Raw genomic sequence first — 22,973 nt, 5'->3', positions numbered from 1 at the left:
CACGGTGGTATAAGCTGATTCTCCACGGGGAGAGTTTGCCAGTATAACTATGCCAGCAACCGTCTTCTAGTGTAGACTAGGCCTTGGACGCAGCACGGAATGGAAAAGGAATTCTGCCCTCGGGTGTTTCAGTGATTAGCCTCAAACACCTTACATCCTCCCTTCGCTAATGGAAGGAGCCAGAGGTTAATGACTACAGCACAGGTCTGGGAGTCACGTAGATGATACTCTCAGATATGCCACTATATCCCTTGTGGGCTTGGGCAAGTCAATTAACCTTTCCATGCCTCAATTTTTTCTTCAGTAAAATGAGGACAATGAAACTACTTCCCTGGTTCACAGAGTGGTGGGAGGCTGAAGTAAAGCGCTTGGAGCCCTTGATGAGAAGATGGGGAGCTCTCATCTGGAGCTCATGTTGTAAACACACGCCACTGAACGTAATCTCTGTTCACATGTCATGTGGGCTCTGGGCTTCCTCTCTGAGTCCATCTCCTGCCCTGTAAACCCTGCGCCGCCCCTTTGCATCCTCTCCCGATACAAAGCAGACTCGGAAGAGAAGCTCACAGCTTGTTCCCAGTAGGGGCAGGCACGTTAAGTTGGGGTTGGAAGCCATGACTGATGTTCTTTACGTTGTATATGACACCTTTCACCCAAAAGCTCTCAACGTGCTTTACAAGCCAATTGGCTGACTAGGCTTAGATTTTTTGCTTACTCGTGTGGTTAGATTTCTGCTGGCCTAAGAGCCTTCTCCGCTCTGTTTATGGATGGCTGCCAACCACAACTGCAGCTTCTTGCTTTCCCATGTCCAGAGATCACTCACTTGTTCTCTGGGGAGCAAGCCACCCCGAAAACGGTGTGAGAAGTGCACCCCCCCCAGCCACGCCACACCCTAAGGGGTGGTGTGGTGGGTGCTCTCTCCCCATCCCCACCCCCGTGTGCTGGGACCTCCCTGAGACCCAATACCTCCTGGAGCTCCTGCTGCCTTGGTGCAGCACAATACTGCCCCCACACAGGCCTGTGCATTAAAGGCACAATCTGACCTTATACACTGTGAGAATCCCTTCACTCCCCACTGTGTGCCCATGACACAGCCTCACAACACAGGACATCAGGGCAGGGAATGACGAATCCTGGCTAGTTCCTTCCTTCTCTTTGGTGGGCAGAGTCTCTGCCTCCTCTATCTCCGAGCTCCCACTTTAGCCTAAACCAGCGTTTCTGAGCTGAACCCTCAAACTCTGGGGATGTCTGAGCCTGGATCTATCCCCCAGAGTGGCTCTGAACCCAGCCCTTGAATCTTGGAGAGGCTCAGCTCTGGATCTCCATGTTGGCTTATCTCTCAGCCCTGGGGCATGTGGCCCACGGAGCTGTACTTTGGCTAAAGTAGCAGGAGCTTCTAGGGAAGGAGAAAGTGGAGACAAAACCACAGAGGGGATAACACAGCTGACCCCAAGGTGCCTTCTCATGCAGCCTTGCCACTCCCCCCAGGTCTAACCAGGGTGGAGAAGGCTGACTGTAAGTGACTCGAACAGGTTCAGTAATGCTCATGCTGGGTGTTTGCTTTTGCTGCCTGTGTGCTACCTATCAGTTGAGTTCTCTCCAACAACAGAAACGGAAAAAGGGCATTCTATCAGCGGCAGAGTTTAATTCCAGCTCATTAAAGCAAGCAATTTGCTGGTTTATTTGCTTTGCAAAGTATGAATAAAATGACAGCATTAAGGAGATGTAACAGAGGAAAGAGGGGCTAATCTCCCTCTTTATTAGATTGCCGGGACATGACTGGGGAGCTGAGACACAGGCCTTGTTGTTTTGCACCAAGAAGATAATTGCTCATCTTGCTGGCACTTGGGAGCGTGCTTCCCGGCAGTGTCTTTGGGGTGGGATCCAATGTCAGGCGAGGGACTGAGCGTCCTGCAGTGCAAGGGAAGCAGTTAAAGGAGACCTGCAAAGGGTTACTCATTTTGTTTTATTATAATGGATAAAGAAGGTGTGTAAGTGTTCAGTTTCTGCTCTGCTCTGGGCTGTTCTTCCCACAAAAAGCGTTTCCTTCTGTTGGCTCTTCCTTTAGAAATAGTGGGCTGGATTCTCAGCTGGCGTCAAACGGTGTAAAATAGCTCATAGTCTAGGCGGCCCCACCAACTTCCACCAGCTAGTAATCAGCTCTGTTATATCCCACCTGCCCTGTTTTGCTGGAGGTCTCCTTGGAGGCCTGGGGAAGTAAGCTCTCCCTGCCCTCCACTGAAAGGGTACAGGGTGTTGAATCTCACTCTGTGATCTTTGCTCCCTGCTGTTTGAGTTGGTGTTGAGAAAAAAACAACAAAATCTCCACAGGTTTAACCAGCCTGACTACTAAGTCCCTCCTCCCCTGACCCTGGGCGACTCCTCTTTCACTCTCTTGGTACTTGTGAGATCACAGTTCTACCACTTTTGCAGTCATCCGTAGAGTGTTCCAGGAAAAACAAGGGAGAAAGCACCTGCATTTCTAATGTAAAAACCAACCAGAAAAACAAAACATTTTCATAAAGAACCAAAAAAAGGAAGAAAGACACTGCCTCCCTAGGGTTGGGATAACAATACCCACTGATTTGACATGATTCATTTAATCTACACCAGAGATGTCTTGCCCTTTGGTTTAATATGGCTTCATTCTGCCAGGTGTACGTCGTCAGTGACACCTTGGCTGTCTACTGACTGGTGGTCAGCCAATGGAGCACACGTCATACAGTCCCCCAGCTTGCGGATGGACTCTGTGAACGGGTCCTGTACATTACCACAGCCAAAAGTCTAACCCGGAGGCACCAGCTGTTAAGCTCCTTAGCTAAAACAGCTGAAGCTCTGCTAAGCTTAACTCAGGAGGACTTTACTCAGTGCACGTAACAAAGCAGGATACTGCTGTATTTCCATTTATGAGGGAATATGTTTAATTTCGGTGCTTGAGAAAATGGGATGCTAAAGCCAGGAAACAAGCTCGGTACGTTTCCCTCACACCCTTCTGCTGATGCACCTCACTCCTGACCTGTGATAGCCCTGCTACGCCCTGGATCCACACACAGCTTTGCTGCTCCTCGGTCCTGATCTGCAACATCCTTATTATTCTGTGCCTGGGCCTTTACACATCCCTGGGACTGCTGTGGTTTGTGGTATCCAGTAGGGACTAGACGGAGAGCATCAAACTCATCACTTCTGATCTCCTAGAGCTCCAGAACCAGAGTTCTTGAGACTGAAGGGGCATCACCCAGGCTCCAGAAACAAATGTCAGGGTGGTTGGATTTTGTTTCCATCTCTTGACTTATGGCATCAGTAAATTAGACCCGAGTAGCAGCTGCAAGGAGAGCCACCACTGAAATAAACAAAGCAGCTGAGAGGGGAGTGGCGGGGAGAGGGATCTGGGCCGCAGATCTAATAACACGCAGTCTTTGGCACTTGATTCTTAATTGTATTATTCTACTGAATGAGTTATTTCAAGCTGTGGATTAGATTTACTGACTAGGGGCAAAGAGCCAGATTAGCGTGCACCCTCTCTCCCTTTGGCGTATCCTTTCTTCCCTACCTTCTGACTCCATCTGGCCATATGTCAGCTTCTCTTAGATCCTCTTTCACAGTCGCACAGGTCAGGTTATCAATAAATGAAGGAGCCGCACTACAAAGAGAGCAATAGCGACGCGGCAGTGATACATTACAAATGATAAATGTTTAATCATGCAAAGAGGTGGAGAGGGAAAATTTGGCTAACGGGGACCAAATGTTAAAATGAACCCAGGCTATTCATTATGTGTAAAATAATACGAGGAGACAGCTCTAAGATGGCAGAGAAAACATGTATTAATGATGAAGTTTCCCCTAAATGGCTTAATGTCCATTCCGTATATGTCAGGTGCAGAAAGAGTGCTCCCAGGCAGGGTTTCTTCTAATTCATATTCCCAGCATCAGTTTACACTCCTCCTGCCTGGTCATATCGGTTAGCATTGCCACTCCATTGAATAATAAAGGTGCCCAGGCCAATCAAATCCAGGTTCCTCTTCAGTACAAAGGTGGCATTTGGATTCCTTGCTAAGAGATCAATACGGCACAGCTTGGGTTTGCATCATTGTACTAGTAGGATTTTATGTTTGTATTTTGTATAATTTAGAATGAAGGCTAAAGAACAACAAGATAATAATGTAGTGTGTATTAAATGTATTGATCTGTGATTTGACCATATCCTGCCAGCCACTCTTTTTGAGTAGCAGAAAGGAATGGCCTAACAGCCATTGGTAGAGATGCATCAGCCAGAATTTCTCTGTGTCTGGACGGATTTCAAGGCAGTAACAGACCTTTGAGGGTCACCACTTTGTTGTAGGTTTAGCATTTTAAAATAAGTAAAAGAATGCCGTGATTGTTTTTCTTTTGCATTTCAACTTGATTTCCGGTTCAAAATGTTCTGTGTAAATTAATTCTGTTTTGTGTGTGAATGAGGAATGGGTGTTAAGAGATAAGTGTGAAGGCCATCACTGAACCAGATGTTCTAGGGAGAAACTGGAGACAGACGCAAGGGCACCCAGAGGTTGCAACATACCCCGGTTGAAATGTCAGAGGAGGGCAGATTGATGACTCTAAAGATGAGACAGGCACCTATCAATGGGGATAAGATAGCTGTGATCAAAACCAGCCTGGGGTAACTCCCTGAGAGACTTGATGAAAGAACAAGATAAAGGATGAGAAGGACAATTTAAGAAAATGAGCACTCATCGAACAACAATTGATTACAGAATGATGGTAAAAAACTCATTGGTCCCAACGAAGGAAAAACACAATATAAATGGGGTGCCGTGCCATGAAACTTTGGGCTCGTCCTGACAAGACGTTCCCAGAGCATTGTGTCATGACCAACAGAACCCAGCTCCTACCTACCCGTGATCAACCTAGCTGGCCACTAGATTGATCCGGACTCTGGACTGGTAACTACACCTCTACCCCGATATAACGCGACCCAATATAGCATGAATTCGGTTATAATTCAGTAAAGCAGCGCTCCGGGGGATGAGGCTGCGCAGTCCGGCAGATCAAAGCAAGTTCGATATAACACGGTTTCACCTATAACGCAGTAAGATTTTTTGGCTCCCGAGGACAGCGTTATATCGGGGTAGAGGTGTATAACATCAACTGTGTGTGTGTGTGTGGTGTGACTGAATGCATACGTTAATTGTATCTTTAATAAACATGGCATATTGCCTTTTCCCCTGAAAAAGATCCCGTGTGCTTCTTATAAGCATAACCTCGTGGCCGACCATCTATACTTGATCCCCAGGGCTTTTGGGCCAGGGTTTGCCAGGGCTGAGGCCCGGCACCTCAGAGCTTGGCAGTTCATAGCCCCGGCACCTCTGAGCTTGCCATGTCGGTTATGAAAGTAAAAAAATTGCTTGAGCCCCTCTTTCATTACAAATTAAGTACTGTTGATCCCCAAATGCTTCACAGAGTCAGATAATAGCGTTCCCCAGTCAATTTCACTCTCTCTCTCTGCTATTATTTATTATTTAAGAGGCCGAGGCAAGGGAGGAAAGAGATGTTTTCAGCTGAGGTTTGAAGGGAGATGAAGAGGCAATGAAGCAGAGAGCTGCAGGGAGGCTGATGCACGAGAGAAGGCTTTTAGTGAGACTGTGGGGAGGAGCACAGAAGAGGTAGGGGCTAGAGAGGTGGAGGCAGCAGAGAGGTGGAACAGAGACAGGCCAGTTCTGTTGCCCTTGGTCTGTATGCAGAAGTGCCATGGACACAAGCAGGTGCTCTCTATATAGACTGAGGGCCCAGTGGGTTATTTCCATGCAGTGGAAGTTCAGAGGAGCTGGCATTTTGGCCTGTCATTGACACATGTGAAATGAGTGCCGAGCGGAGGTCAAATGCTTCCAGTCTGATTTGGACTGGTGGCCATGACTCCACTCTGGGCAGGGTGGTGGAGAATCAGGCCTAGCGAATGCCAGTTTGTGGAGTTCAAAACTTGTCCCTTTCCACAATGGAGGGTACAGTCCGCAGAAGTTTCCATAAAATCAAAATTTTCAGCAGAAAATTTTTGATTTTGCGGAAGTGTTTCTAAACAAAATATTTCATTTTGGGTCAGCGCAACATTAAACTGCATCTGCCTAAAGTGCTGCAGTGCCTTTTGGGAGTTGTAGTTCAGATGCTTCATGCCCCCATTCTCTCCAGTGGGCCAGACTCCTTGGCTAGACTACAACTCCCATGAGGCACAAAACACCAAAACTAAATATTTCCATTTAGAAATGACTAGACATTTCTGCATGGGCATGTTTCATAACTTTTCCTTCCACGAAAAAATCAGTTGTTCAACTTTTCATCCCAAATCAGGATGAAAAAATGTCAAAATATTGGAGTTTCCCAATATTGAAATGCCGATTTCTCAGCTCACATCTGCAGTCGTTGACGCTGCTGTATTCCTCCCCACACTGCTTAGCTTTCCAGGTCTAACAAGATTGCGGCCCTAGATAGTACAGCTGCAAATCACTGAGTAGAATAATATGCAGTGTTCAAATATCTTCCTGAGTAACTGACCTTCTAAAACCAGCTGGTTACCTGTGCATTAAACCAACCTCTTGAAATATCACAGTCGGCAGAGTAAATGTCATATCGAGCTTATGGTAGAGCAGCCAGCTCTTAAAGAAGCAACAAACATAACCATAAGAAGAAAAGAATTAGAGGAAGGTGCAAAGTTTTCAGCGGATGAGGAGAAGCCAAGAACTCTAATCAGGGAGATGCAGATATAACATTTACAGAAAGGAAAAATATCTTTCGATAGGGAAGAATTCCCCTAAAATTGACCAGATGTGTCTTGTATTTAGAAATAATGTGCCTGATTTGCCACTTCATTACTCTAAAGTATTACTGAGGTTAAACAGACATAAAACTGGAGTAATGGAGTGGTGAACCAGCCCCAATATTTCTCCTAGAATAACACAATGATAAAGATTAAGGCATTTTACTTAAGGCTCCTCCAATGCCTCAGTACAATGGAGCAAGCTAAGAGGTAAACAAGGGAACAAATGCCCTATTGTTCTTTCACGGTGAAAGAAGCTAAACTGTCCCTTTTCTCTGCGCTGTCGTCTTCGCTCAAACCTTTGCTGTTACTTGAATAGTGTTTTTACTGCTTGAATTTTTAAATCTATTCTTTTGTAAAAGGCCCATATGAATCATTCACACTCCTGACAGTAAAGTTTGCTTTTGTTCAGAAGAAGAGCCCTGTGTAAGCTACAAAAGCTCGTCTCACTCAGCAACAGAAGTTGGTCCAATAAAAGATATTACCTCCCCCACCTTGTCTCTTTGGTCAGAAATGGTTTTGGCAATGGAGCTAAAATATTAAAAGAGCTAGTCAACTTTTTAAAAATGAACTTAAAGCAGATTTCAGTCCTATATCTGCCCCTGAGTTGTCCTGCAAATGTGTGTGGCTTTTATAATCACATTTTCCTAGTATTTTACAAAGTGATTCTCTCTCCTCTATGTGAAAGATCCATAGGATATGGGGAAACTGTCTGACACAGGCTGTAATCCCACAATTGGATCCATAGGTGTGGATCCTTGTGCCTATACAGGGGAAACAGTGAAACTGATTATAGATGAAGTGTTAACAAATACACAAAGGAAGCAATCTGAAATATATTAAATCTGCTAATCTCTTTCAGTTCTAGTATTATCAAGGGTTACCTGTAACAAAAGTGTCAGACCAAAGACTGATTTCTAAGTTGACGGTGTCCTTTTAATGTTCTACTTTAAAAGAAAAAACGACAAAAAATCTTGCATCACAAACAGATATATAAATCCTGGACAGAATCTGATACCAAGATCCAAACTCAGGCACAACTGGGGAAACGAAAGTAATTCCTTAAAGTCACGATAAAAATAATACTTAAGAAACTTCTTTCTTGTGTTACTAATACCTATGGCGCTTATTATAACGGAAAGAACTGCAGACAGCTAGTTTACTTGTCTCGCTCTTGCTGTCTTTTGTGTGTTCCATTCAGCTTGTGCTAGTCTAGTTCACTTTACTATAAGCTGAAGCCTCACTGTCTGGGGTTTGTTTGCTAGCACAATGCTATTCTGTTTTCTGTTGGACTAAAGCTGCAGAGGAAGATTTAAAAAAAAAACAACACTTTTTTTTTTGTCTTCTTTTCAAATCTTCCTGTTCTGTTTGCTAATCCAACCCACCATCATATTTAGCATTTTACAAAAACCTGCTTTTGGGGGCTGACTTAAACTGATAGTGAACCGTTAGGGAGAGGAAGAGAAGAAAAAAAGAATTCCCTTGTGTTAAATACTTACTAGTCGAGTCCTGACTGAGGCCCCCCACCCTTTCCTTGGCAAAAGATATGCTTGTGTATGTTAGGACAGAGGTGCAAATTATGGGGCCAGTCATGAGCCCCCCGTATGACCCCATATGGGGGAATAACAAAATGGAAGGTGCTCCTTTACTCCTCTACATAAGTTACCTGCATCCCAGGTTCCAGCATGGAGGGGAGCAGCCAACTGGTGGTGGGGAGTGGACGGGCAGGGGCAGGGAGGTGCCTTGACTCTACCCCCACCTACCCACCACCACACCGGTGCTTGCCAGCACAGAGGGGGAAGTGAATGGTACTGGTTTGAGGGCTAGCTCAGCTCACTTCCCCTACTGGAGCAAGTGTGAGCAGGGAGCTAGTTGTGACTTTCTGCCTCTGACGTGTGACTCTGTCCTGTTCCAACGGCTGCACAGCTGCGCTCTGCCCCTTACTCAGAGCTTGTGGTAGCCCTGTGCTCTTGCCCGAGGTTGGGGCTGCTGTGCAATTGCGTGCCTGGCTTGTAGGAAGGATGCTTAGTTGCCCTGGATTGCTCCAGCCCCGTCCTGTTCCGTGTGCGTACAGGGTCATAAGCAGGCAGGGGGTGAGGGGTTTCTAGTCTGCTGACGACACCCAGCTTTGCATCTCTATCTTGTCTGGTTTGGATGTTGAAGTTCAGCGCTTCTGCCAATGTCCTGGATCCTGGATGAGAGCAAGGTGGCTGAGGTAGAACATATTTAATTGTGTGTGTGTGGGGGGGGGGGGGCGGGGAAGCCCACCTTTGCCGATGCAGATGAGTTAGCTGTGAACGCAGGTGCTGAAGGGTACTCACAGCTTGGCAGCCGCATGCACAGTTCCCCATCTTGAGGGCGCAAACCCAACACACCTGCAAAAAAGTCAGGTTGGAAGCAGTGGCCTGCTGAAAGTGTGGCCATTTGTGTGCCAGATTCCAGCCTGGGAGACGCTGGTCTGGTGTGAGTTAAAACTCTGAAAAATGAGGTTGTATAGGAAATGCTCGCGCTACCTCAGCCAGCAGTGGGCACGCTGCTACAGGGAGTCAGTGTGGGCCGGTGGGCTGGGATTCAGTTGACTAGAGCGCTATTCCTGCCTCCGCCACATGGTCTTACACAAGTCACTTCACCTCACGGTGCTGTGTTTTCCCCTCCCACACATTGTCTGCCCTGTCTATTTAGTCTGTAATCTCTTGGGCGGCACAGACTGGCTCTTACCGTGTGTATGTACCGTGCCTAGCACACCAAAGCCTCGGTCTTGGCTAGGACCTTTACTGTACTACAAAAGTGCATAATAGCGAGGAGAATCACACTCCATGCCTCTTTGTATCCCTGCTGGGTAACAATAACTTCCAAAGGCCGTGGAAAGCTAAAGGACAAGGCACTGGGATATGCCCAGTATGCTGATCATTTTCATAAGTATTTCATACGCAGGTTACCCAAGATTTAAAAACCAAGCTAACCCAGAACTCCCACTCTCTCTGGAGGAATGGAGTTTATCGTTAATAATCTACTGCTAAAAGGGTAACATCTGTTTTGGACAAATCATAATGAGATTTCAACCCCAGGTGGAGGGAGGACTCCACAGTAATAAATGACTTGCTGTATGTCTAAATAGTTTTAATTTTTTTTCTGGCAGAAAGAGCTGCTTTTCACCTCGGGCTTCCGTTCGCCAGCTCTTTTTGTTTAATGATTGCTATTAATTTCCAGGGTGGCAGATGGATTCTAGTCTAGTGGTGTTTGAAATGAGAACAGCAGCCCGTGAAGGTGTGTGCTTGCCACGGGTCTGTGCATGCCACGCGTGTCTATATGGGCAGGCCGCGTGTGTGTTTGCTTTGGGGGAAGTTACCGCTGCCTGATGGATGCTCACGCTTGGGTCTTGATCTCTTTCTCGCCTTTGAAAGGGAAGGAGAATTGAATTCTGTGCGCCCTGTCACTGGGTCTGCTAGTTTAGGCCCTGATTCAGCAAAGTACATTGAGGTCATTGGGACTTCAGGGTGTGCTTAACGTTAAGCACGTACTTAAGTGCTTTGCTGAACTGGCGCTTTAGTGACCTGAGAACAGTCTCATCAGAGTGGGGTAAATGCTCACTACCAATACATTGAACCAGCAGTTCTGCTGTCAGTGGTTTGGTGTCATCAGGTAGGATTTTTCCTGTTGGGCAGAGAATGTGGTCTTATCCCATTTGAAAACCATTTCTGTAGCTTGGGGTGGGAAAACGCATCTGGCCCTTCAGATGTTTTAATCCAGCCCTCGAGCTCCCGCCGGGGAGCGGGGTCAGGGGCTTGCCCCGCTCCACATATGCCATGCTCTTGGAAGCAGCGGCAAATCCCTTCTCCGGCTCCGACACGTAGGGGCAGCCAGAGGGCTCTGCATGCTACCCTCGCCCCAAGCACCACTCCTGCAGCTCCCATTGGCCGGGAACCATGGCCAATGGGAGCTGCAGGGGCGGCACTTGCAGACACGGCAGCGCACAGAGCCACCTGACCAGAGCCTGCACCTCTGACCTCCTCCTGTGCCCCAACCCTCTGCCCCAGCTCTGATCCCCCTCCTGCCCTCCGAACCCCTCAGTCCCAGCCCAGAGTACTCTCTGCACCCCCAGCCCCATCCCAGAGTCTGCACCCCCTAGTGGAACCCCCAACCCAACCCCCTGCCCCAGCTCAGAGCCCCATGGGTGTTGCAATAGGCTGTAATGGTCACAACAAGGTAGCAGATGGGCCGCACCCCCTCCTGCCCTGCCACAGTGCCTTGACCCTGGTCTGGAGTCAGAGGGGAATTCACAGGCCACATCCCTTTGTCTCCTTACTGTGGCTGTGCCAATTAATGCCAACTGCGCGAGAACTGGATTGAGCCCAAGACCTGCCTGTCTGTTTTGGTGCCCATCATTATCTCAGCACCAAACACAGGACACCCAATAGCCGTCAGTCACAGCTTTTGACCACAGTCAGCTTGAGCTGGATTTGAACTGGTGACCAAGTGCTAAAAGCCTCTGGGTGCTGGCCTCCGTCCCCTGAGTTAGCCAGTCTGCCAAAGCTGGGACTGTCAGCGGGGCTATGTCTACATTACGCAGCTTTTAGCGACATGGCTGTGTCAGTATAAGGCGCGCAGTGTAGCCGCTGTTTGTCGGCTCTCCTGCCGACAAAAATCTTCCACCCCCAACGAGCGGCGTTAGCGTTCACCCCAGCGCTTGTCGTCAGCAAAACTTTTGTCTTTTGGGGAGCGGGGGGTTAACACCTCTGAAAGACAAAAGCCTTGTCGTTCGGTTGCCAGTGTAGACAGAGCCTGTGTCTTGTAGGTCGTGGGGGATGGGCCCATCAGACTGATCTGGATATGAATGGCAAACGCCCTAAGAATGGAAACTTCTGCTCCAGTCCCTCTGCTGCCGCTGGCTCTTTCCTGAGAGTTGCTGGAGAGAGATAATCCTGATTAATGCCAAGATGTGACAGCTGGGTTCTCCCTTGTTTCCCATCCCCCCTCTCAGAGCCATTGCACAAGCCCGGCTTCCCGTCAAGCCCGGCATAAAGTGCCGGGTAGTGGACAGATGCCAAGGGCCATGTTGTGTATTGGAGCCGGTATGACAAGGAGCCCGGCCTACGTCTTTTCACTAGCTGACCGGTGGTAGTGTCAGACAAGTCAGGTGCACGACTGTACTAGGATATCAGCTGGCCTAAGGGGGGGCAGAGGGAGGGGGCGAGGAGGTTTCTATGAGCTAGTGAGCCAGGCCCTCAGGAACTGATGACAGGGGGCAGAGATAGAAAGTGCAGCATCTCAGGTGATGCAGATAATCTGCTTTAATCTCCTCCTCAAAATAACCCAAAGTCAAGTAAAGGAGGGCTTATATGGCCTAACACTGTTATCGCTTGTGTGTGACAGACTTAGCCGCCTCTGAAGGCTTGCGGAGGGGGAAGAGGAGTAGCAGCATTACTGGCCTTTTGGAACTGCTATGTCTATGAATAACCTGCGTTGTGAGCCGCTCCCTCAGCGGGGAGTCGCTCTGGCTGGTGCAATCCACGGGGCCTGTTCTTGTAGAACGCACAGGAATCACCCCCCGCAGAGGGCAGCAGAGGAACCAGAGTTGGCAGTCAGCTGGCAGAATCTCTGCTCTGCCATATGCCGTCAGAGCCTGCTTCCCTCACTCCCTGGGTCTGCTGGGACCAAGAGCCCAATCACAGCAGTACCTCACCTTGCCTCTGAGAGACCCTCTGGCTGGGCAAGCCAGGGTGGCATTATGGGGTGAGTGTCAAGAAAAACCTGTGTATTGGGAGAGAGGAACAGCTGGGTATGCACTTCAGTAGTTGGAGAGGGCGGAGAGAGATTCCAGATAAAGACAGGGCTTTCAGACCAACAGCAACAGATAAAGACAGGGCTTTCAGACCAACAGCAACATCTGATCTTACGTGCTGGGGCCTGTCCATTGGCTCAGTGCTACTTACATTACTTTGTTCTGATTTCCTTAGGACACAGCAATAGCCCAAAGCGGGGCAGGAATTTTCTGACAAAACATGTTTTCATTGGAAAATGCTGATTTGTCGACAGCAACACTTTTGTGACATTGTCATTGGAGAAGGTGTCTGGGGTCCATGATGGAATTGCTGAGCGAGAGAGAGAGAGACACCCCCATCCCAGAATAGCCATTAGCGTAGTGGTTTGGGCACTCATCTGGGATGTGGAAGACCCAGATGGCTCCTTGCGCTGCCTGAGTCAGAGTAGGACCTTGAACCTGGGTCTCTCACACCCGAGGTTAGAGCCCTTGCCACCAATAACTTCAAAAGGCCCTGGTTTTGTCCCCGTGTGGAATGGGAATTTTTCTGACAGCTCAATAAGCTTTGCAGGAGGGGCAGACTATTTCAGCACCCTTGAGGAGAGAGAACTATCAACACTTCCATTTTACAGATGGGACAACTGAGGCACAGAGCGGTTAAATAACAGAGTGAGTGATGGGCAGCATCAGGAACAGAGCCCTGGCTGCTCATTGCTAGTCCCCCGTTCCAACCACTGGCCCATGCTCCTTCCCTGCTCCCTGCCTCCTTTCATCTATCATGAGCCCCTCTCCTGGCGCTGTCTGTCTCAGTCATTCTCTCTGCATCCTAATCAGGTGCTGGCAGGCGACTTCCTGGCCCTCCCAGCCCTTTGGGGGCATACTAGCAATGTCCACCTTGGTGTCAATCACCTCTGTACTCGAGCTGCTGGGAAAAACACAACCGAGCAGGCTCATTCATAAGCTCTCAGTGCCTCTCAATAATGGCTGCAAGGCAGCGGCAGCGTGGAGCTGGCCTTAAGCAGGTACTGGCGGGGGGGCGGGGGGAGAGCCTCTTCATTTTAATGAGACTGTCCCTGCTTAAAAGAGAGAGCAGGAGAGAGGCCATGGCAGTTTAATAAACTTCAGCATACAGATTTAATCAGACGGCTCATCGTTCCTCTGCACTGGGATGAATATATTAAAAACGATTCAAACTTTCCCCTTTTGTTTTTCATTTGTATTATGTGCTTCAGTGCGATAAAACATCCCGGGGCCAACGGATGAAACAATAAAGGAGAGATATTAAAGGGAAGGATAACATTCATCTAGTGCAATGCAGCCTTCTCCTCCTCGGGAAGGAAGGTTGCACGCAGGCGCAGAATTAGAGGGCACGGCGCTATCAAACCCAGCACCGAAAGCAACGCTCAGCTTGGAGACACGCACAGGGAACGTTCTCGGGGCTGGTGGAAGGCGTCGGCCTACTTGACTTCCAAGAAGTGGGTGGTTTCCTTTGGGGCTCCACTCTAAGGCCTCAGAGGAAGGGAGGGACCATAAAGATACAGAGGAAATCTTGGGCCAACTGACAATATAACAGGGATGGGGCTGCGGTGCTGAAGGTGTCTCATGGACAGTGCTGGAGGTGGAAGGCTTGTGTCTAGCTACAGACAGGTTCGTGGGTGTGAAGGGCTCCTCATGTTGCCCCGCGCTACAGCTGGGAGAAATTTTGGGGCCAAACCTTCTTTTTTGGCAAAGGATGTAGGTTGTGTAGCATCAGACCCGTTTGTGACTGTGTGTGGGTTTTGCCTTGGCAGACAGCAAATTGTTTAAAAAAAAATCCAAGTGTTGCCTCGCGACGCTTCCGAAATGAAACTTTTTGATTTTTTTTTCGGTTTGAAACAACTTTTGGTTTCAAGCTTTTCTTTAGTTTGATTTTTAAAAATCAAAAAGCCTTTGGAAGCGGTCAAAAGTGAAATGAAATGGTTGTGCCCTCAGTCCAAGCGAGACGTTTTGTTCGACCCAAAACAATGTTTTGAACTTTTGGATTCCCTGAAAATTTCAAAAATTCTCATTTTGGGGCTGGCCCCGAATGATTCATTTTCCTGACTTTTTGAAATTGCCAATGAACTTAAAAAAAAATGTTATTCACCCAGCTCTATGCCACCCTCCAGACCTGGAGAGGCCCCTCTAGAAGTGGGAGGGGAGAGAGTTGTCTACACAGTCGTGGGCCTCTCTGCTGAGTCTGCCAGCACAGGGGCCAATTTGATGGAGTTTTTTGGCAAGAGGGGCACCTGCCGTCTAGGAAACGAAGCACAGCTCTGAGCTCATTGCCCACGGGCCTTCACACAGTCAGCACACGGTGCCAGCCGGGGCCTTTCCATGAAGATGGAGGAGTTGGCCATGATTTACGCTTATCTGCTAATCAAATCTATTTTGCAGTGACCTTTCTATTAGACAGGAGTTGAAGCTTCACTCAGGAAAGAAACACATGTCCTCTTCCTAACCCAGCTCTCTACAGGGCTCCCACCCTGCCCATCTCTGCATGGCTTGGCTTCCTCAGTCGGAATCACTTCCCTCTTCCTTCCTCCTTCGCCACTTTCATGAGCTGACTTGCTGAATAACCAGCTTCCCATCGCTTCAGATCTCTCTCGCCCAAGCCGTTTCCTATCGCCTTTCCCTTCCGTTTGATTTCATTTGCTGTTTGTCCTCCACTCGATTTCTTTGTCTCCCTCCCTTTTACCATGCATCTCTCCTCTGTGACAGCATTTCCCCCTGGTTTCTGCTCGCCATTAACTCTCTCATTCTCCTGCACTCTCTCCTCTCACTCCTTTCTTCTTCCCATCAGTCGCGCTGTCATTCTTCCCTCATCTCCATCACACACTTTCACTTCCTGCTCCCTTGTCAGGCTCCGACTTTGAGCTGGAGCTAGAAACTGGATCCCAGGTGCTGTTTTTTCCTAATTAAGCGGAAATAAATGTCTGCGTTTGCAAATTGGCGCTGCAAACCACCCAAACATTCCAGTGAACACTGAGCGTGGGAGTTCTGAGCAGGAGGGGAACCGCTTTCGTGCAGCACCCCTTGCTGCCTGGACTGCACACCATGCTGGGCCTTTCATCGCCTCAGCGAGACCGGGGGGTTGATGCTCACTGGGTGTGGTGTCCGTTCATCATTGCGAAGAGAAAAAAAAAAAGACCGTCACTTTGTAAAATCCACATTTGTGTGTGCTTACATTCTTTGTGTGTGCACCTGGATACATACGTGTGGGCAGGCTTTCATGATGTTTGTGTGTCTGAGGCCATCTCTGTGTGTATACGTACGTACGCATGTACCTACCGCTCTGCTCATGACTGTTTGTATGCATGCGTCTGTGTGTGGGTTCGTATGTGAGAGTCCAAACAGTTCACGGCTGGCTGGTTGTGTAGGTGTGCCTGCGTATTTATGTATGCATACATGTTTGTGTGACACTCTGCATATGTGCATATGTTCATGTGGGAGGGCATCAATGTTCATCATGCACCCATGTTCGTGTGTAGGTCTGAGATTAAAGCCGGTTCAGGAAGAACATTTCTGTGGCCACTCCTGGGCACATCACCTGTGCCAAGCAACAGAGAGCAGCTGGTGCAGTTTCCAAAGACCGACTCCCCCTCCCTCCCTCTCGCTCACGCGCCTGCTCAGGGGGCCTAGAGCTGCCTAAATGGAAACCTCACCTGCTCCCCGGCAGAGAAGCTTGGCTCACCGTGGCCACCGCTCAGCTAGCCGGGTTTGTTTTAAGAAGCTGTAACTCCTCACCCTTTTTCTCTCTTTTCTGCTCACCAGCCGGACTAAACCTCCCCCTATCCCTGAGCAATGTGAATTGAATTGGATTGAATTCATGTATTGGGCTGTGCGGTTTCTTACGCAGCGCCTGTACGTTTTTATAGTACGGCTACTGCTCCCGCCCCCACCCCCTCCAGCCTGGTGCTGTTCTGGATGGGCTGGCTGTGCTTATAGCTTTTAATGGCACTTTTCCTGTGGGTATACATGTCAAAAGTTGTTCCTACATGAAGAAATAGTGGATGATTTCTGGCTCAGCTATTTGTTCTGCTCCCAGACAAGAGGAGTTGGTTTTAATAGGCTGGGACAAGGCGTTGCAAGATTGTCTTAATTTTACACAGTATCCTAAAAATTAAAGCCATGCCTGCAAGTCGGCTGCCAGTTGCATTAGTGCCGGGTGCATTAGCTCCTGGGAGCAGCTTGTATATGGTCTCTCCAAAGTGCTATGGATGGGCAGGCTGCATGCCTGGGCTAGCTCTGAAATCAGAATTTTGGCAGACTGCTACATTTCCCATTTCAAGAAAGTAGCAACAGCCTTCCCTGATTGAGGCGGAAGGCAAGATGGTCTTGTGGCTAACACATGGCATTGGGAGTCAGGAGATCTCGGTTTCACTCCTGGCTCGATCACTGATTTCCTTTGTGATCTTGGGCAAATCACTAAACTTCTTAGTGCCCGAAGGTATGTCCACACTGTGTTTGAAAACCCGTGGCTGCGCGTCTCAGAGGCTGTGGCTACAGGCTCAGGCTTGAAGGGCTTGGGCTATGACGTTCAGGTTTGGGGGTCTGAAGTCTACCACCCTCCCTGGCCCAAGAAGGAAAGTGAGTGAGAGGGAGGAGGGTTCTTTCTTTGGAAACAGACTCTGAGCCCCACGGCTGCACAGCTGTTTTTTGCACCATGGCATGAGCCCAAATCTGTAGACCTGGGCTCTGAGACTCGCTGCCACCAGGTTTGAAAACTCAGTGTGGGTGTGTCCTCAGTCGCTTCATCTGTAAAATGGGCCCGATGATGACACTTCTTTAAGAGGTGCTATAAAAATTCCAAGGAATTCTTTCCTTTAAATTGGAAAGATGCTTCTAACCTGAGCCATATATTGCCCGCTATAGGAGCTGTTGCTAGCGTCCATTGGTGGTTAAACAATATTGTCACATTTGGCCTCTTGCACTCACATATGTTATTGCGTCGTTATTTCTTTGTGTATTTGATTCAATAATTAATCACGTTTCTGTTCCTATTATTATTTAACTGAGTTGTTAATTGTGTTTTAAATGCTACCTTTAGGTGCTTATGCATGATAGCATCTTTGTGCGCCCTTTCTTAGTTGTGATGGATTATGCATTTTAAAATCAATTACAAGTTTGTACACTAAAAGGTACAGTATCCTTCAGTAATGCTCTTGCCCATTACTGTTTATAAGAGTCACTAGAGCATGGTGGCTCGTTACCATAGAATGCTGCAGTCGTTCTTACAAAGGGCTATGTAAATATACACGTATGTATGCGTGTGTACCTGTGGTTTGGTCTTTGCTTGTGAGTATTGCATAGGGTGTTGGTGTGTATTAGGGGAGGACGCGTCAGTGTGTTGGTAAAGTGTCAGTCAGTATCCTCCCCCGAGCACAGGAAGTTGTTGTTGGGTTACTTTCATATTTCAAGAGACTGTTTCTCCTAGATCAGGGGGTCTCAATCTTTTTCTTGCTGAGGCCTCCCTCCACATGCTATAAAAATGCCCGGGCTCAGTGGGGGTGGGGGACCTCAGGGCTCTGGGGGGCCCTTGGGCTTAGGCATAGTTTTACATCTATTTGGGGGGGGGGAGGGTGCCAAGAGTTGGCAGGGCTTGAACCAGGTCCGCACAGCGGGGTCCAGGGAGGAAGCACCACCTCCACCCCAACTCACTCAGGAGGCCACCCAGCCTGTCTGGGCTGTGGGGGGATGCAACCAAAAATATAAAGAGGGGACTTGGTTCAAAAAGTTTGAAAACCACTCAGGGTGCAGGGAGGGGGTAGCTAGGGGCTGGGTGTGGGCAGGGGGTAGCTCAGGGTGCAGGGAGGGAGTAGCTAGGGGCTGGGTGTGGGCAGGGGGGTAGCTCAGGGTGCACGGAGGGGGCATAGCTGGGGCTGTGTGCAGGGGCTGGGGGGTAGCTCAGGGTACAGGGAGGGGGTAACTAGGGGCTGTGTGCAGGGGCAGGGGTAGCTCATGGTACAGGGAGGGGTAACTAGGGGCTGGTGCGGGCAGAGGGGTAGCTCAGGGTGCAGGGAGAGGGGGTAGCTACGGGCTGTGTGCAGGCTGGGGGTAGCTCAGGGTGCAGGCAGGGGGGGTAGCTGGGGCTGTGTGCAGGGGCGGGGGGTAGCTCAGGGTGCAGGGAGGGGGTAGCTGGGGCTGTGTGCACACAGGGGACTGGCTGTGGGTTGAGGGGCTGGCAAGGGGCTGTGTACCGCTCAGGTTACAGGGAGGGGGTAGCTAGGGGCTGTGTGCAGGCAGAGGGGTAGCTCAGGGTACAGGGAGAGGGTAGCTACGGGCTGTGTGCAGGCAGGGGAAAGCTAAGGCGCAGGGGGGTAGCTAGGGGCGGGGTGTGGGCTGGGGGTAGCTCAGGGTGCAGGGAGGGGGGTAGCTAGGGGCTGGGTGTGGGCAGGGGGGTAGCTCAGGGTGCAGGCAGGGGGTAGCTCAGGGTGCAGGGAGGGGGTAACTAGGGGCTGTGTGCAGGCTGGGGGTAGCTCAGGGTGCAGGCGGGGGGGTAGCTGGGGCTGTGTGCACACAGGGACTGGCTGTGGGTTGAGGGGCTGTGTACCGCTCAGGTTACAGGGAGGGGGTAGCTAGGGGCTGTGTGCAGGCAGGGGGTAGCTCAGGGTGCAGGCAGGGAGTAGCTAGGGCAGGGGTGGCCAACCTGAGCCTGAGAAGGAGCCAGAATTTACCAATGTACATTGCCAAAGAGCCACAGTAATACGTCCGCAGCCCTCATCAGCCCCCCATCACCACCCCCAGCACCTCCTGCCAACTGGCAGCCCTGCCGATCGGCTCCTCCCCCTCCCTCCCTGTGCCCCCTGGCTGGGGCAGGAGGGGGGACCGCCGGCTTGAGCCCTGCGCTGCTCCCAGTTTCAGTGCTGGGGCTCAGGACACTGGGTTTCAGCCACGAGGCTCCACGGGCCCCCTGAAAGGACTTGTGGTTCCCCAGGGGGCCCTGGACCCCTGGCTGAGAACCGCTGTCTTAGATCTCAGTGCAGCAGAGTTGGCATTCAGGGCTCCTGGATTCCATTTCTGACTCGCCCATTGACCTGCTGTGTGGCCTTCTCCTTAACCGCTGAGGCTAGGCCAAGAAGCAATGGGCTAAAATTGCAGCAAGGGAGGTTTAGGTTGGACATTAGGAAAAACTTCCTAACCGTCAGGGTGTTTAAGCCCTGGAATAAATTGCCGAGCAAGGTTGTGGAATCGCCATCACTGAAGGGTTTTAAGAACAGGTTAAACAAACACTTGTCAGGAATGGTCTAGTTATTATATAGTCCTGCCTTGAGTGCTGGGGACTGGACTAGATGACCTCCTGAGGTCCCTTCCACTCCTACACTTCTATGCTACCACATAACATCTCCATGCCTCAGTTTCCCCATATGTAAAATGGAGATACCTTTCAGGAGTGTTGTGAAGCTGATGTTTGAGTGCTGCAGCAGAAAAGTGCTGCAGAATTGCAAAGTATGGCATATATACACCTCTACCTCGATATAACGCTGTCCTTGGGAGCCAAAAAATCTTACTGCGTTATAGGTGAAACTGTGTTATATTGAACTTGCTTTGATCCACCGGAGTGCGCAGCCGCCCTCCCTCCCCCCTCCCCCCCGGCGCACTGCTTTACCACGTTATATCCAAATTCGTGTTGCATTGGGTGGCATTATATCGAGGTAGCAGTGTAATTCTATTCTATTATCTGTATGCATGTGTGTGTGTGTGTAATCACTGGTATGTGTGGTTAGGGGTCTATGTCCATGCTGTAGGGGTGAGGATTTGTGTGTATGGTGCTGTTGTGTGGAGACATTGGTTTGTAAGTCTCTGGGTTTTTGTTGGTAGGTGTGTTCCTGTGGGGGTACCTGACATGTTTGTCCTCGGTGGCGTGTAGTGTAAGGGCAGGTACAAATACATACATGTGTTTGTGCAGCTGCTGTGTATGCAGGGAGATGGTGTCAGTAAAACAGCTCAGGAAGGTGCTGGGATTCCTGCAGACTCATCGGTTCAGAGACATTTGTCACTCACCATCCCCCTTCCCCGTCCGCTCCATGCAGCATAAAAAGCCCCAGGTGCCCCCAATATAGCTGTTGTGAGCACTCGTTAGGGGAAATCACCAATCTTGTTAAATGATAGAGGGACTGTTCGTATAAGCACCGGAATAGGTTCATATTAACTCTCCCACTTGCACTGATGTTAATGAAATAAAGAAATATGATGGTTCCAGACTTTTAAACTTCTTATGGCTTGATTTGCATAATGGCCACCGCTACCCTGAGTTAGGAACTGATCTGTCTAAAAATATTGTTTCACTCCTCTATCATTCAGCTCGAGTGGAAGGCGCAGATTGGCCCACAGGGTCTGTTTTCTTACTGATGGAATAGAGTTTGCCAAGCACTGAACATAAAAAGCTAAAATTAGGACTCAATCCAACATTGTCAAAAAGAAATTGGTTAAAAGTTATAGATCAATAACTGTTAACGTGACTATATTTTAAAGATAGATCATGTTTACTGCTAATGGTTTAGACGTTCTCTTACTTATTACATACAAGAGGGTTCTTTCTTGCCGGGTGAAGCAATGGAATGTTATTTCTACAAAGAAGCATTAGCCTGGGCCAGTCTGCTTGTGATACTGGACGCAAAGGGCTTGAAGTCAACCAAGTCTTCGCTCTGAGGGAAGGGAGGCAAGAGAAAGAGATCTGGCCAGATACAATTTGAAAAGTCACTTTAATTTGGGGTAAAGATCCTGCCAGACTATTAGGAAAGATTAGACAGATTTTGTGGTGAAGGCGTTAAACTAGGACTCTAGGGATGTGGGTTCAATCCCACCTCTGCTTCAGACTCCCTGTGTGACTCTTGTCAAATCACTTAATCTCTCTGTGCCTCCCTCCCGCATCTATAACAACACTCCTTTCTCTGGCTCATCTGTTTACACTGTGAGCTCTTTGGACCAGGGACTGGCTCGTATTACATGTATGATCAGCACCTCGCACAGTGGAGCCTCAATCCCGATTGTGGTTTTTAGGCTCCCGATTGTGTAATATAATTAGGGGGGTTGAGGTATGGAACAGCTTCTGTATGAGGAGAGAATAAAAAGACTGGGACTGTTCAGGTTAGACAAGACAACTTAGGGGTGGGGATATATAGAGGTCTATAAAATCGTGAATGGTGTGGTGAAAGTGAGTAGGGAAATGTTCTTTATCCCTGCACATAACACAAAAACTAGAGGGCATCCAATGAAGTTAATAGGCAGCAGGTTTGAAACAAACGCAAGTACTTCACACAGCGCACAGTCAACCTGTGGAACCAGTTCCCAGGGGAGGTGGTGAAGGCCAAAAGTAAAATTGGAGTGAAAAGAGAACTAGATCTGTTCATGGAGGACAGGTCCTTCAATGGCTATTAGCCAAGATGGTTAGGAACGCAACCCCATGCCCTGGACATCCCTAAATCTCCAAATGCCAGAAGCTAGGACTGGATGACAAGGGATGGATCACTCAAAATTGCCCTGTTCTGTTCATTCCCTCTGAAGCAGCTGGCATTGGTCACTGTCAGAAGACAGGATACTGGGTTAGATGGACCTTTGGTTTGACCCAGTATGGCCGTTCTTATGTACAATAATATCAGGGATGCTCTGGTGCTGGGTGGTGGCTTAACTTTTCAAACTGTTTGTTAACATTAGATTTCCTGCTCTGCATTCAAGTGTCCTACTCAGAAGCCTCAGGGACAACGCTTCTGAGTAGGACACTCTTTCTTTCTTCCTTCACCCGCCTCCCCCTTTCCTGTACGCTGAGATGCTGGAGCTGCTTCCTGCCCAATAGAACCAGAGGGGAAATTTTTATTTTCAAAATATACAATTCAATTAGGGCTCTGAAATAGAAAAGCCGCTAGTCTGTAAAAAGGGGAGAATCCCCGGGCCCAGTCCCAAACCTGCTGAGCTCAATGACAAAATGCTCCTTGACTTCACTCAGAGCAAGATCACTTCTGAGAGGAGTGGACACCACAGCCGGTACTAACCAAACTGTGGTTCTTCACGATATGGAAAATGTATGATGTGAAAATGGCCCCAATTCACATGCTTAAGTGCTTTGCTGAATCAGGGACAATATGAGTGCAGCCTTGGTTATGGGAAAAATAGCAGCATGGAAACCCTCTCTATGTAACATCCAGCTGAGTGAATTACTGAAAATCTAGCATTTACCCACAAAACTGCTAATGATGTAGCTGGCTCTGATGCCGGCTTTGTGGCGAATTCTCTCCAGAGACCTGAGATATGTTTGTCATGCTAGAAGGCTGCTGCAACGGGCCATGCCCAGTACTTAATTTGTGCCAGGCCTTGTCAGGGCTGAGCCCCGGCACCTCCGGGCCTGGCGGTTCGGAGCCCCGGCACCTCTGGGCATGGCGGTTCGGAGCCCCGGCA

The 22,973-nt window shown here is 49.0% G+C and overlaps 1 protein-coding gene across 3 annotated transcripts in view; it reads right to left on the bottom strand.

Moving 5' to 3' along the window:
• ELFN1 (extracellular leucine rich repeat and fibronectin type III domain containing 1) overlaps nt 1-22,973 on the bottom strand; it is a 171,653-nt gene that overhangs the window by 6,171 nt on the left and 142,509 nt on the right. The window lies entirely within an intron of this gene.

Source organism: Mauremys reevesii, linkage group 10 (genome assembly GCF_016161935.1).
Source record: "Mauremys reevesii isolate NIE-2019 linkage group 10, ASM1616193v1, whole genome shotgun sequence".
NCBI classification, from domain to species: Eukaryota; Metazoa; Chordata; order Testudines; family Geoemydidae; genus Mauremys; species Mauremys reevesii.
Note: the sequence above shows the minus strand (reverse complement) of the source record. Positions and strands in the feature narration are given on the sequence as shown.